This window comes from Vespa mandarinia, chromosome 1 (assembly GCF_050613455.1).
Source record: "Vespa mandarinia isolate Hongniang chromosome 1, ASM5061345v1, whole genome shotgun sequence".
Taxonomy (NCBI): Eukaryota; Metazoa; Arthropoda; class Insecta; order Hymenoptera; family Vespidae; genus Vespa; species Vespa mandarinia.
The window spans coordinates 17,919,397-17,932,500 of NC_140810.1; the positions used below are offsets into that span (position 1 = coordinate 17,919,397).

Sequence of the window (13,104 nt, forward strand, 5' to 3'; positions counted from 1 at the left end):
AGACGAGATAAAACTTTAAAAACTGGGAAAATTGACTAGGGAAATAATCTGTTTCGTTATATATATATATATACTTATTTAACGTATATATTTATATACATATATATATTTAACATATATATATATATATGCATATATATATTATTTTCTTATATTATCTATTTCAATTCAATTTTTATAAGAAAGAATGCTTAATCCTCTTGAATACATATATTCCCGATTGAATAATAAAAATATTATCTATACCTAACATACAATGGTATATATATATATATATATATATATATATATATATACCATTATAAACAAAATAAATAAATATTAATAGTTATCATATTTTTTTTCATTCTCTCTCTCCCTCTCTCTCTCTCTCTCTCTCTCCCCTTGCTTCAATTTTTCTTTCATTCGAAGTCTCAATGAAATACAATTTGTAATAAAAATTACATTTTTAAAGTGACTCCTGTAATTTTGCGGTCAGCCAAAAAAAATTACACCCAAGGAGTGTAATAGTTAAGGAAAGAGGAAAAAAAGATCAAACCCCCGTTGAAAGAAAAAAAAAGAAAAAAAAAAAAAAAGAAAAAAGAAAAAAAGAAAGGAAAAAAAAAAGGAACGAAGGAGTACACGATTGGGTAACAAAAATAGCCGAAAAATAATATCCTTTTAAAAAGGGGATTCATATTTTTTTAATACCTTACAAACTCGTACAAAGTATACGCTTTTAAATAGATATAGGAAGAAATGAAGAAGTTGAAAATAAATGAAGAAATGAAAAGAACGATCGCATGGAAGTTAGAAAGAAGTTGGGTACGTGATCGTGACGAAAAGGGTCGAGAAAAAGGGGGGGGAGGGGCCACGCCCATTTACGTAGGATCGTCGCTCGTTATAAGGCGTCAGGTGCCCGAGACCGTTGACGCGCGGCCGTTACTATTACTATATGCACTCTTTAAGGAACCCTATACGACTATAATAATGTATGCTACCAATAAGAAGAATATACGTATATAGAAGGGAAAAGATCGGGTATGCGTGTCTTCTTCGAGGGTTTACGATCAACGTCCTAGAGGCCATGTGCTCTCACCTTCGCGAAGAAGGACGAAACGAGGGAGTTTTAACCGTTGCGTTTTCGTCAAACCCAGACGAACACCAGCTGATCGGGATCACCCCCTATATTAAGTAGCATCAGCGGAGCCATGTGCTTCCCGCGCTTTTTCTACGACCGATTCCCCTTAGTCTTCTTTTTCTTCTTTTTCCTTTTTCTTCTTCTTCTTCTTCTTCTTCTTCTTTTTATTCCTCGACGATTTCTTCGTCCTTTTCGTTTTTCGTCTTATTTCTTTTTTCTTTTATTTATTCTTTTTTTTTTTCATTTTTTTTTCTTCTCTTTTCTTTTAAACGCCCTCCGTTTATTTCCTAAAATCATCAATGAGAAATATCTTCATGAAATATTCGATAATTCATCCTCTTTTCTTTTTTTTTTTTTTTTTTTTTTTTTTTAATTATACAAACTAGAAAACGAGGGATAGATATTTTAAATTCTTAGCAATATAGGTATATATTTTATTATTATCATAAGATTATTATATTTTTAATTGTGTTTATAGTATTTAGATATATTAGATATTTATATCATTCAAATATATATTATATCAGATAAATATTATAAATATAATATATAGTAGAATTCTTCTTCTTCATTTTCGTCTTTTCCCTTAACTTTCTTTCTTTCTTTTTTTCTTTCTTTCTTTTCCTCCCTTTTTCTTTTTTTCATTTTACTCTCTTTTTTTTTTTCTTTTTTTTTTTCTTTTTTAACGCACTCTGTTATTTCCTAAAACCATTAATAAAAAATATTATCATAAAATATACGGTAATTAATTTCTTAAAATTATACGAACTGAGGTAAGGGATAGGCATTTTAAATTCTTAATAATATGCAAATATATTCTATTTTTATCTAAGCATATTATATTTTTAATTATTTATATATATATATATATTTATATTTATAAATATTAAATATTAGATAGTTATATTGTAGTATTTATATATTACTAGAAATATATAATATTCAGATATATACCATATTATAAATATAATATATATATATTAAATAAAATATTATCTTTTAAACATGGATAAAAGATCGTTCCGATGAAAAACAATTTTGTAAGAGAATATATTCTAATATATATAATTCCTTGTTCATTTCTTTCATGGTTCATAAATAAATGCCTATAATAAACGTAATTTAAGGATAATCGATAGGTACGATCGAAATGTTCGTGCTCGTACGAAATTCCCTTATCCGCATGTCGTTAGAATACATAATGGATTTTTAGCGTAAAGTCACACTTTTAACTTGGGCCGACGGTTCAACAACAGCCGTGCTATATAAAAAGGATATGTCTACGTACATATATATATATATATATATATATATATATATATATATATATATACATATATATACGTGAATAGGTAATACCGAGTCAGGCTACTTTACCTAAATAGTTATGCACCCCTTTTTTAAAGTGATGCCGGTAAAACTTATACACAGGCTGCAGCGGCAACATTCTAATGTCCGTATGTCTATGTTCGTTATTCGTTGCACTTGCTGAAACAGCTGTGGCACCTGTTTTGCTGACTCTACTGGCGTAAGGTGCAACGTTTCCCCCCATATACACGCCTCTAAAAACTCCTCCATCATGTACACCCTGTAATATCCGTCAGAATGGATAGATCATTGGATCCTAGGTTAATGGCATCCGTGTCCTGTCTTTCTGAATTCTCTCTCGATCGAATAGAGTTGTACAATTTTTTCTTTTCTTTTTTTTTTTTTTTTTATTATTATTATTATTTTATACCTTTCTTATTTCTTTTTGTTCTTTTTTTTTTTTTTTTTTTTTTATAAGAAAGACAGGCACTTACTTATTCGGCGATTCTTTTTCTCCCCATCCTATCACCCCATCCCAAAAAGATCTACGAACAACATTATATATTTTATAGCACAGTATCGTACGATTAGAAAGAAAATAATGAATAGGATTAACTTTAACCTCATCATCATCGTTTAATCTCCATTCACCCTCCTTTGTAATATACGTTAGGATGGATCATTGATCTCAGATTAATGTCATTCATGTATACAGTATTTCTAAATTCATCGTTGAATCGATTTCTTAATTTTTTCTATTTTTTTTCTCTCTCTCTCTCTCTCTCTCTCCTTTATTTTCTATCAAAACGATATACTTACGATATTCTTTCATTGCCTTTTTTTTTATATATATACATATATACATACGTATGTATATATTATAGAAGAAATTGAATGATCTATGAAAAACATTAACATCTTATCAAACAATATTCTACGATTGGTTAAGAACGTTAACGTTAATCCGAGTCATATTTAAGTGTTCTAACCACGCGGTTTAAAAGCCGTCTTCGTTGAACACGTGCGAATATCTTTGGTACTATCCCGCGAGAGTTACGAGTTACTTATGCAACCTGATAAAATATTGACTGTGGATAGTAACGCACACGACAAGGCGTGGTACCGATATTTACGATATCGTACTAGCATAGACATTTAATATAAATTCAAACGCCATTGAATTTTCGTAATAAAGATCATGATGAATTACGATACCATCGGTTATATATCTATAACCAACGGATCTATACTGTCATTATTAACAGTATTATTTTTTTTCTTAACGAACTACCTCTTGACGATCTTTATCGACGTAACATGAAATTTCACGCGAAATACAATCCCATTGGAGATCTTTTCTTTTCTTCTTTCTCTCTCTTTCTTTTTTTTTTTTATTACTCTTTTATACTTTTATTCTTTCGTCTTCCTCATTTTTTCCTCAAATAATAGAAATAATACGAATTTATTTATTGACTATAAATTAACTTTAATACGCTTTATCTATACATCGTCGATAAAGAAAAATTGTTTGGATTAGTTTCGAGTTGATTGTTAAAAAAGAAAAGAAAAGAAAAGAAAAGAAAAGAATAGAAAAAAAAATAATAATAATAAAAAAAGAAGAAAAATAAACAAAGAGAAAAGAGAAAAAGAAAAAAAAAAAAAGGAATATTAGAAAAGCTTCCGTTTCGATGTAATACGGTAACGCTTCGTGGATCATCGTATACGATACATTCGTTAATCGAGTGAAAATTTTTTCGTCGGTCATATCCCAACATTTTATTACAAAATTATTGTTTCTCTCTCTCTCTCTCTCTCTCTCCTTACCTCTTTCCCTTCCCATCGCGATCATCCTAGGATTCCTATTTTCCCTCATTTTTATTCGTTCAATACGATTACACTCTTACTTCGTTTCTCTTTCGATTCAATTGAAACCCGCATTGATTTACTAAGAAAATAAATAAATATAACAATACCTATGTACTATTTGTAATGTCTATGTATAATATCGTGTATACGTTGACGTCGAGTGAGAAGCAACAAGTTTGCCCAAAGTCCAATTTTGTTAGAGGAAGAAGAAGAAGGGAGGGAACGAAGTTTTGTTCTGTGCAGGAAGCGTAGTTCCGCTTGGTTCCGCGTAACGGTGACGGTGTGAACTCTTTTGGCCACGATGGACGGATTCAAGAGAAATATTTTTTGGCTAAGATCATGAAGATCTCTCATTGAATTATTTTCAAAATATATAAACGTTTAATAATAATTTCCCATTTACGTGTATAGTTACGTAATCAATCGTTATATACAAAATGTATACCTAATTATCGCATAGTAAATTATACATACTTTCATTGTATTATATTTTGCGTTGTAGACTGAAAAGAAAAATAAAATGAAAAAAGAGAGAAAGGAAAAGGAAGAATGAGAAGAGAAATTATGTCTACAATTGTTAATAATAATATAATATTTAGAAAATAGTATTTAGGCAAACGTGATAAGGGACAAATTATATTATATTAATTCTGATTGATAGATCCATCTTTATCTGTTATAATGATGAAAAAAAAGATTCATATATATATATATATATATTTATAAAATTTTTTTAACAATATCTAATAAAAATTACTATGATAACTCTTAATCGTTATCGTGTTTAAATATATATACATATATATATATATGTACGTATATATATGTTTGAAGTATTATCCACCGAGTTTGATGATTTAAATTCAGATACTTAAGATGGACTTAAAAGCCTATGTATTATAGTCGTGAAAAATGATTCCTAGTACATACAGACAGTTCGTAATTACAAATGTTCTTTAGATAACTTTACGCCGGCAGGATTAGCGGAATAGTTAATCAAGTATTACGGATAAAACGATAAGAGTTAATCACAAATCAAGTCAAGTCGACTTGTAAATCCAATCGCGGTCTTTCTCTTTTTGGAGATAGATATGTACGTGCTTTGTGGATCAAATAACGATGCCACTATAACATTATTATCATTATTATCGTCATTAACATTGAACGGTTACACCTATCGATATTACTGAAGATTACGAATGAAATGAGAAAGAAAAAGAATAAGACAAACAATAAATAAATAGATAAATAAACGAACGAACGAACGAACGAACGAACGAACGAACAAACAAGCAAGCAAGCAAGCAAAATAAACAAATGGAGTGATTACGATTACCGAGATAATTTTATCGAATTCCGTATTGATGAACAGAAGAGGATTGAGGACAAATTCGGTGATAGGTACGAAGAAAATAAAAGAAGAGACTCGCGTCGGCCTGTGATATGATGATCGTCGTCGACGGGGGCGTCGCACGTCGCGGAGTGCTCTCAGGAAAGGGAAAAAAGAGGGGCCGTTTTCATGGGGCCTCTGTCTTTTTTCTCCCTTCCTTCTCTCTCTCACTTTCTCTCTCTCTCTTTCTCTCTCTCTCTCTTTCTCTCTCTCTTCATCGAGACTCACTGATATCGCGAGAAGTCCCCGTAGTGGGAGAAAAGTGAGAGAAAGAGATAGAAAGAAAGAGAGAGATGGATGGATGGATAGAAGGCCGATCTGAAAAGAGAGAGAAAGAAAGAGAGAGAGAGAGAGAGAGAGATGGAATAGTAAGAGGGAGGGAGAGGAAGATGGAGAGAGCGCGCGCGCGCGCGCGCGCGCTCGCTCACTCGCTCGCTCGCTCGCAAGAGAGAGAGAGAGAGAGAGAGAGAGAGAAAGACAAAGATAGATAGAGAGGGATAGAAAGAGACAGGTAAAGAGAGCCGCGTTTCGCCGTGGCACACGTTGGTATCGTACTAGAAAGAAACAGAGAGAGAGAGAGAGAGAGAGAGAGAGAGAGAGAGAGAGAGAGAGAGAGAAAGAAAGAGAGAGAAAGAGAGATAGAGAGAGAGAGAAAGGAAGAAGGACGGGCTTCAGGAGTTTGAGAGAGGCTCGCAAAGAGAGAGAGGGAGGAAGTCGATGTCGAGTGGAGGGAGGTCGGCGAAGCGGAGGTGAAGCGCGACCGGCCCTCTCTACTCCTGGGGCCCAGACTAGTCCAGTCCGGGACAGCACGCCTCCTGCTGCACGCTCCACGAGGTAGAACGACGAACGTAGTATTATAGATATACGAGGACGTAGGACGCTCGTGTGCGCGTACCAAATATTCGCGATACTAAAGAAAATTCTTCGGGCAATCGTTTTAATTTTCGATTTGCTCATTACCGATAAAGGATATAATATTCTCTGGTGTCAGTCGTGTATTCGATATAATTCAATTCGTTTGAATTTCGCGCGGGAATTTCAAATAGAACTTGATCGATCCGTTCAACCCCAAAAGCCGATATCCCTTCCTTTCATAAGAGTTCCTCCTTTTCGATTATTATTCTTCTTCTTCTTCTTCTTTCTTCTTCATCTTCTTCTTCTTACTCTTTTTCTTATTTTTATTCTTATTATCTTTAGTCTTCTTCTTATCTTTCCGTGGAAGGAGGTTACGAAATTTTCTCGACATTTATCTATTCCAACTTATCTTCCGTTGTCTATCAAGAGAAATAGAAAGAAAGATAGAGAGAGAGAGAGAGAGAGAGAGAGAGAGAAAAGAAAAAAGAAAGAAAAAGAGGGATCGACAGACACATAGAGAAAGATAGAAAGAGAGAGTGAGAGAGAGAGAGAGAGAGAGAGAGAAACAAGATTCGTACCAAAAGTGGTTACACCAAGAAGGATCCACGAAGTCCACGCGAGGCACGTTGCGACGGTGACTGAAGCACGTTTGGATCACGTCGATCGACACCCCGTCGTTTCCACGTCGATACGTCGTCTCTCTCCAACGGCCGCGACGACATCGACCACCAATCCGCCCTCCCCCCCTCCACCACCCTCAACAGAACCCACGCGTCCAGCCACGCGATCAGCCCGGGATCACCGATCCGGAAGGTTTCGCGCAACGGTGACCAACGAGCCGGACACTCTTAATGGACACCTGATCTACGCTGATTGACCACAACAACGAACGATCATCTCTATATCCTTATATTCATACCTCTTCACATCTTATAATTGAATATCTTAATATAATCCTATTACGTTATCTGAGAAAGGAGACAATGACAAGGATTTGGATATTTCGATGTTCATCATGATATCAAAGTTATGATATCGAGGCCGATTAAAAGCTGACCCTCGTTCGATTTCGAAGGAAGGAAATAATTCTTCTTTTTTTTTTTTTCCAAATTTTTCTTCTCTTCTCCTGTTCGTTTGTTTCTTTTCTCTTTTTCTATTTTTTTTTTTTTTTTTTTTTTTTTCTTTCTTTCTTTCTTTTTTTTTTCATTTCTGTTCTCCGTCAATTTGTTTGTTCGTTGGTTCCGTTCGTATATATCTATATATATATATATATATTTTCTTATTTTTTTTTTTCGTATTTATATAACGGGAGAATATCAAATAACGAATTCTGATAAGCGACTTCGATCATTATTTCATCAATTTCGATTTTTGATAATAAGCGTGTTTCGTTGTGCGGTTATGAGAGAGAGAGAGATAGAGAGAGATAATAGCACTGTGAGCTGTGCGACGGAAGACTGGAACGGTGAAGTGTTGCGCTCGGGGTGTTAAGTGAATACGACGAGCATCCAAACTACGAGAGAGAAAGAGAGAGAGACTTCAACGCACGCATAGAAGAGATAACGGTGAGGGATATAAGGGGAACAACACCGAAGGACACGACGTTAAGGGTTGGGAATCACGTTTACAGGTAAAAAGATTTGTATTTTTTCGATCTTTCTTCTTTCTCTCTTTTTTTATTTTTTTTTTTTCTTTTCTTTTTTCTTTTTCTTCTTCATTCTTCCTACGAACTTGACTTTAATTTACGATTTTAGAACGTATCGATGTTATTTGTAAAATAATTTTCGCTTGTGAAAAAAGGAAAAAAAAAAAAAAAAAAGAAAAAAAATACGCGTTACAACAGAAATACGATTTGCCTTTTGAAATATTTTTTCCTCTCTTTTGGCCTTTTTTTCTTCTTTTATTTTTCTTTTTTTTTTTTTTTTTTCATTTCTGTTCTCCTTTCTTTCCTTCCAACGTCCAACGAAGTATCAAACATCAAGCTCTTCTCTTTTGGTTTGTCTAAGAGAAAACACGAGAATATTTAATCTGACCACCTAATGCCGTTATACTTGCAAGCATCGCGTGACACCGACGCGATAATTCGAAGCTGTCGTACCACTGACTCGCGACGTTCAATTATACTCATTAACTTCGCCTCTTTCCGAGTGACTCCGAGTTCTAATCTTGAAATAATGGGGATCCCGTTCGTGTTATTTCTTTCTCTCACGTGAGAATTTGAAAAAAAAAGAAAAAAAAAAAAAAGAAAAAAAAATAAATTTATTTCTGCTTGACCCGACATATATACATATATATATATATATAGAAAAAAAAAAAAAAAAAAATTGTCGCAAAAAAAGTCTTGATCATTTGATTTTGACGTTTCATCAAGAAATTTGACAAATGACAGATAGTACATGTATAAATGTATCTGCTGATTGTTCGTATAAAGTATTTCGTTGGTTTCGATAAAAGAGCGAAAGATAAAAAAGAGAAAAGAAAAGGAGGAAGAAGAAGAAGAGGAAGAAGAAAATCAAACGGACAAAAAAAGAAAAGAAGTAAAGAAAACAAAAAAGAAGAAACGCAGATTCGGATAGAAAAGAAAAGAAAAGAAAAGAAAAGAAACGGGCGTCAACCATAGATAAATCTCAAATAGAACAACGTTGTTTGCGTGCACGCAGGGGTTACGCACACGTGCTTACACAAGTATGACCGGACATACGTGTAATGTATCTATGTATATAGGTACGTAGACTTCGAGGCACATACTCTGTGTTTACATTCGCCAATTACAGATAGTCGGTCGTACGCAATAATGATAGATCCGCCGGCGTAGCTAATGACCGACGAGAGATCCACGCAAAAAGAGCCGGGAATGATCCTCGAACGAGAGAAACCCGTGGATCTTCTTCTTTACTTCTTTTTATTTATTTATTTTTTTTTTTTCTTCGTCAGCTCTCTTTCCCGCCCTTCTATCCCCACATCTCTCTTTCTCTCTCTCTCTCTCTCTCTCTTTCCTTCAAATGCAAAAAGAAGAAGTATTTTAAAAAATTTATTTAGAAAAAAAAAAAAGAAAGAAAAATGAAAAATATATTCGCGAGTGAATATAGGTGATTGAATTTTTTAAATGTCTATATATTAATATAAGTATGAATAAATTAGATTTAGATTATAGGTATAGATTATTAAAAGGAGGTATAATTTATATGTATATATATATATATATATATACATAAAATTGTTAATAAAATTCTTTTTCTTTCTTATTTCTAATTTTACATTATTTTTAATTTTAACCATAAAAATTATCAATAAATAAAAGATACAAAAAAATAAATAAAAAATAAATAATTGTGATTGTCCTCCCTTTTCTCGTCTCGTTTCTCGATTCGATTTGATCCATGTCGTCGTTTCGTCGACATGCAATAAAATGCCTTCATAGCCTTGCGCCACCCTTCATCTCTCTCTCTTTCTCTCTCTCTCCCCCTTATATATATATATATATATATATATATATATATATATATATCGCATCGATTTAATATAATTACGGTAGAACGAACGATTATTATCGAGCAATTATTTCCCGCAGTTGTAAAGCGCGGATGCTGTTAGCTTGCTACCGCCGTCCGTACTTTCTCGTCTATTCTTGTTCCTCTCTTGATCTCTACCTCTTCACTCCTCCTTTCCTCCCCTCCCTCCTTCTATTCCTCTCTTTAGTATATGTACCTCCTCTCTCAGTACTCTCTCACACGACTCTCCCCCTCTTGGTATATTTCGTACGAGTTCGTTTCGCTCAAGTTTTCAAGGTTGACGTTTGCGCTCTATCTTTTTGTAACATCGTTGCACATACACACACACACACACACACATACACTCGACCTTCCTTCTTTCCTCTTCTAGATCGGATAATCTCTCGTTTGTATCCTTCGTTTTTCTTCTCAGGAGAGAAAGAGAGAGAGAGAGAGAGGAAGAGAGAGAGAGAGTGAGGAAGAGAGAGAGAGAGAGAGAGAGAGAGAGAGAGAGAGACTACTTTGAGAAAAAAAAAGTGAGAAAATGGACGCCCACGAAACCATAATCTTCGTTTTATATCAGCGTTTCTCAACTTCTTTTTTTTACAATGCACGGTTCGATAAGTTTGTTTTATTTGTCATTATTTACTATTACAAAGAGGTCCGAAAATTTTTCTAATATAATCTTATTGAAAACTTGATAGATTGAAATGATTGGTATATATGTGTATGTGTGTGCGCGTATGCGTATATACATACATATATATCGTTTTAAAGATACGTATGTTAAATGCGGTATTCACGCGAATCAACTCGCAAAAACCTATTACGAGGATTTTCTGGAAAATCTATTAGGAATGAATCACTTTTTTTTTTTTTTTTTAATTTTGACTCAAGTCAGCAAGCAAGTACTTTATTTTAATTCTAAGTAGATATTATTTAGCTATGAAAAAATAATTAAAAATTTAACGCGGCCGATAAGTCGTGATACGTTAATCTATATCTCGTGTAAATTGAAAATAATTGACTTCGATCGTTAACGTCTTCTAATTTACAATGTATAAATGTACTTACATACTTACGTATCTACGTGTATATATATATATATATATATGTGTGTGTGTATGTGTGTGTATGTACGATTATATGCGTACGTAAATTTACACTTACGTATGTATGTAAATCGTAACACTGATGATTCTTCATTCTTTCTATTTTATTAATTCTTGTTATTTTTTTTTGTTTTTTTTTTTTTCTATTACGCGCAAGTGTGTACGTTTTTCTTCTTCTTCCTCTTTTTTTTTTTTTTTTTTTTTTGTTCTTTTCCTTTATTTCTCAGGAAGAACGATGGCGTAAATTCGTGAGATCATCACGGAATACGATCATTATAATATCCATATTTCCGATCGACAACGCACAAGTCCCGCTGATATCTACAGAATGCAGATAAATAATAAACTCATATTTATGTATGTATGTATGTATGTGTATCTGACAAGTTGGATCGTCGACACGAAAACGACTTTCGGTTTTAGTTATCGTTTCATCGATGTATTCGAACGTTAAACGATCTACCTTTGATAAAGAATTTGGTCTTCGAACGATGTTAGTTTGGCCCTTTCGTGCCTTCTGATCACTTTTTCGAGGGAACGAAAGGGGGAAAGAAAGAAAGAAAGAAAGAAAGAAAGAAAGAAAGAAAGAAAGAAAGAAAGAGATAGTGAGAGAGGGAAATAAGAAATTCGTTTCTAATCGTCTCCTTTTAGAAAGCATCTGCCTTCTATAAAGGATATTCTCGCAATCCCCTTTTAACACATTTTTCCCGCCAAAGTTAACCCCACCTCCGTACGTACGTACGGACGTATGTACGTAGATACAAACTACGTTTAATCAAAAGGTAACAGTCTTTTTTCTCTTTAAGGGGCAGTTGTTGGGATCGTCAGCTGGTGATGATCGTTAAATGCTAAAAGTCTATTGTTTTCCTCTTTTCATTTTTCTTTTCTTTTCTTTCACTTTCATTTTTCACTTTCTTCTTTGTTTTTTTTTTTTTTGTAATTATCTAGTCTTGTTCTTTTTTTTCTTTTCTTTAATATCCTTTTTATAAAAAAAAAAAAGAACGCAACGCGCTCGAGAAGAATCGACAGTTGTGCCACGAAAGGGATACAAATGGTAATCGTTAATCGTAATTTTCTATGAGAACAATAATAATCGACTGATTATTCGTCAATTCGTTTATTTTTTTTTTTTTTTCTTCCATTGATCGATTGATTGATTGATTGATTTATTTATGATTAATTTTCTTTTTCGTTCTTTCGAATTTAATTCTCATCTTAACGATACGCTAGAGATCTTCAAAAGAAGATTTTAAGATCACTAGGTCGTATTCTGGAAAGGGAGTGAGAAAAAAAAAGAGAGAGAGAGAGAGAGAGAGAGGTGGGGGAAGAGGGAGCAGGGAGGGGATGGAGGGAGGTTAAGAGAAAGAGAGAAGATAGAAAGATATTAGATTCGTATCGTAAATGTCACGAACGCGTACGACATTGATCATAAATATCGTACGTCATCCTAGCGCGGAAACTTCGGTCAATCATCAACACCGAACGTTAGATCGTCTTAGATTATCTCAGCTGGACATCAACGTAATTCCCGTGGCGACGTTTCACGTTGACGCTGTACGACTACCGTATGTATGAGTTATACCGATGCGAGAATTCTCTCAGTTGCTTTTTGATCGTTCTCGAAAATTTTCTCTCCCTCTCTCTCTCTCTCTCTCTCTCTCTCTCTTTCTCTCTCTCTTTCTCTACTCGTCTTTTCCGTTCTTTTGTTCTTTTTCTTAGATTTTTCTTTCCTTCAAAACAAAGAAAAAAAAAAAAAAAAAGAAAAAAGAAAAAAGAAAAGAAAAGAAAAAAATAAAGAAACAAAAACGAACAAAAATGAATAAAATCAATCGATTTTCGTTCTTCTTCTTCTTATTCGTCGTCGAACAAATTGACGACGACACTCAGACAAAATAAGTATTTACTTATGTATACATATGTATGTGTGTATGTATATATATACAAGTAAGTATATTGGTATGT

The 13,104-nt window shown here is 33.5% G+C and overlaps 1 protein-coding gene across 1 annotated transcript in view; it reads left to right on the forward strand.

Moving 5' to 3' along the window:
- The first annotated feature begins 7,826 nt into the window (after positions 1 to 7,826).
- Positions 7,827 to 13,104, forward strand: part of sv (paired box protein shaven) — a 205,183-nt gene continuing 199,905 nt past the window's right edge. Inside the window, exon 1 of the mRNA XM_085658232.1 lies at positions 7,827 to 8,169. The gene's annotated coding sequence lies outside the window, so the exon portion shown is untranslated. The remainder of the gene's footprint in view (positions 8,170 to 13,104) is intronic.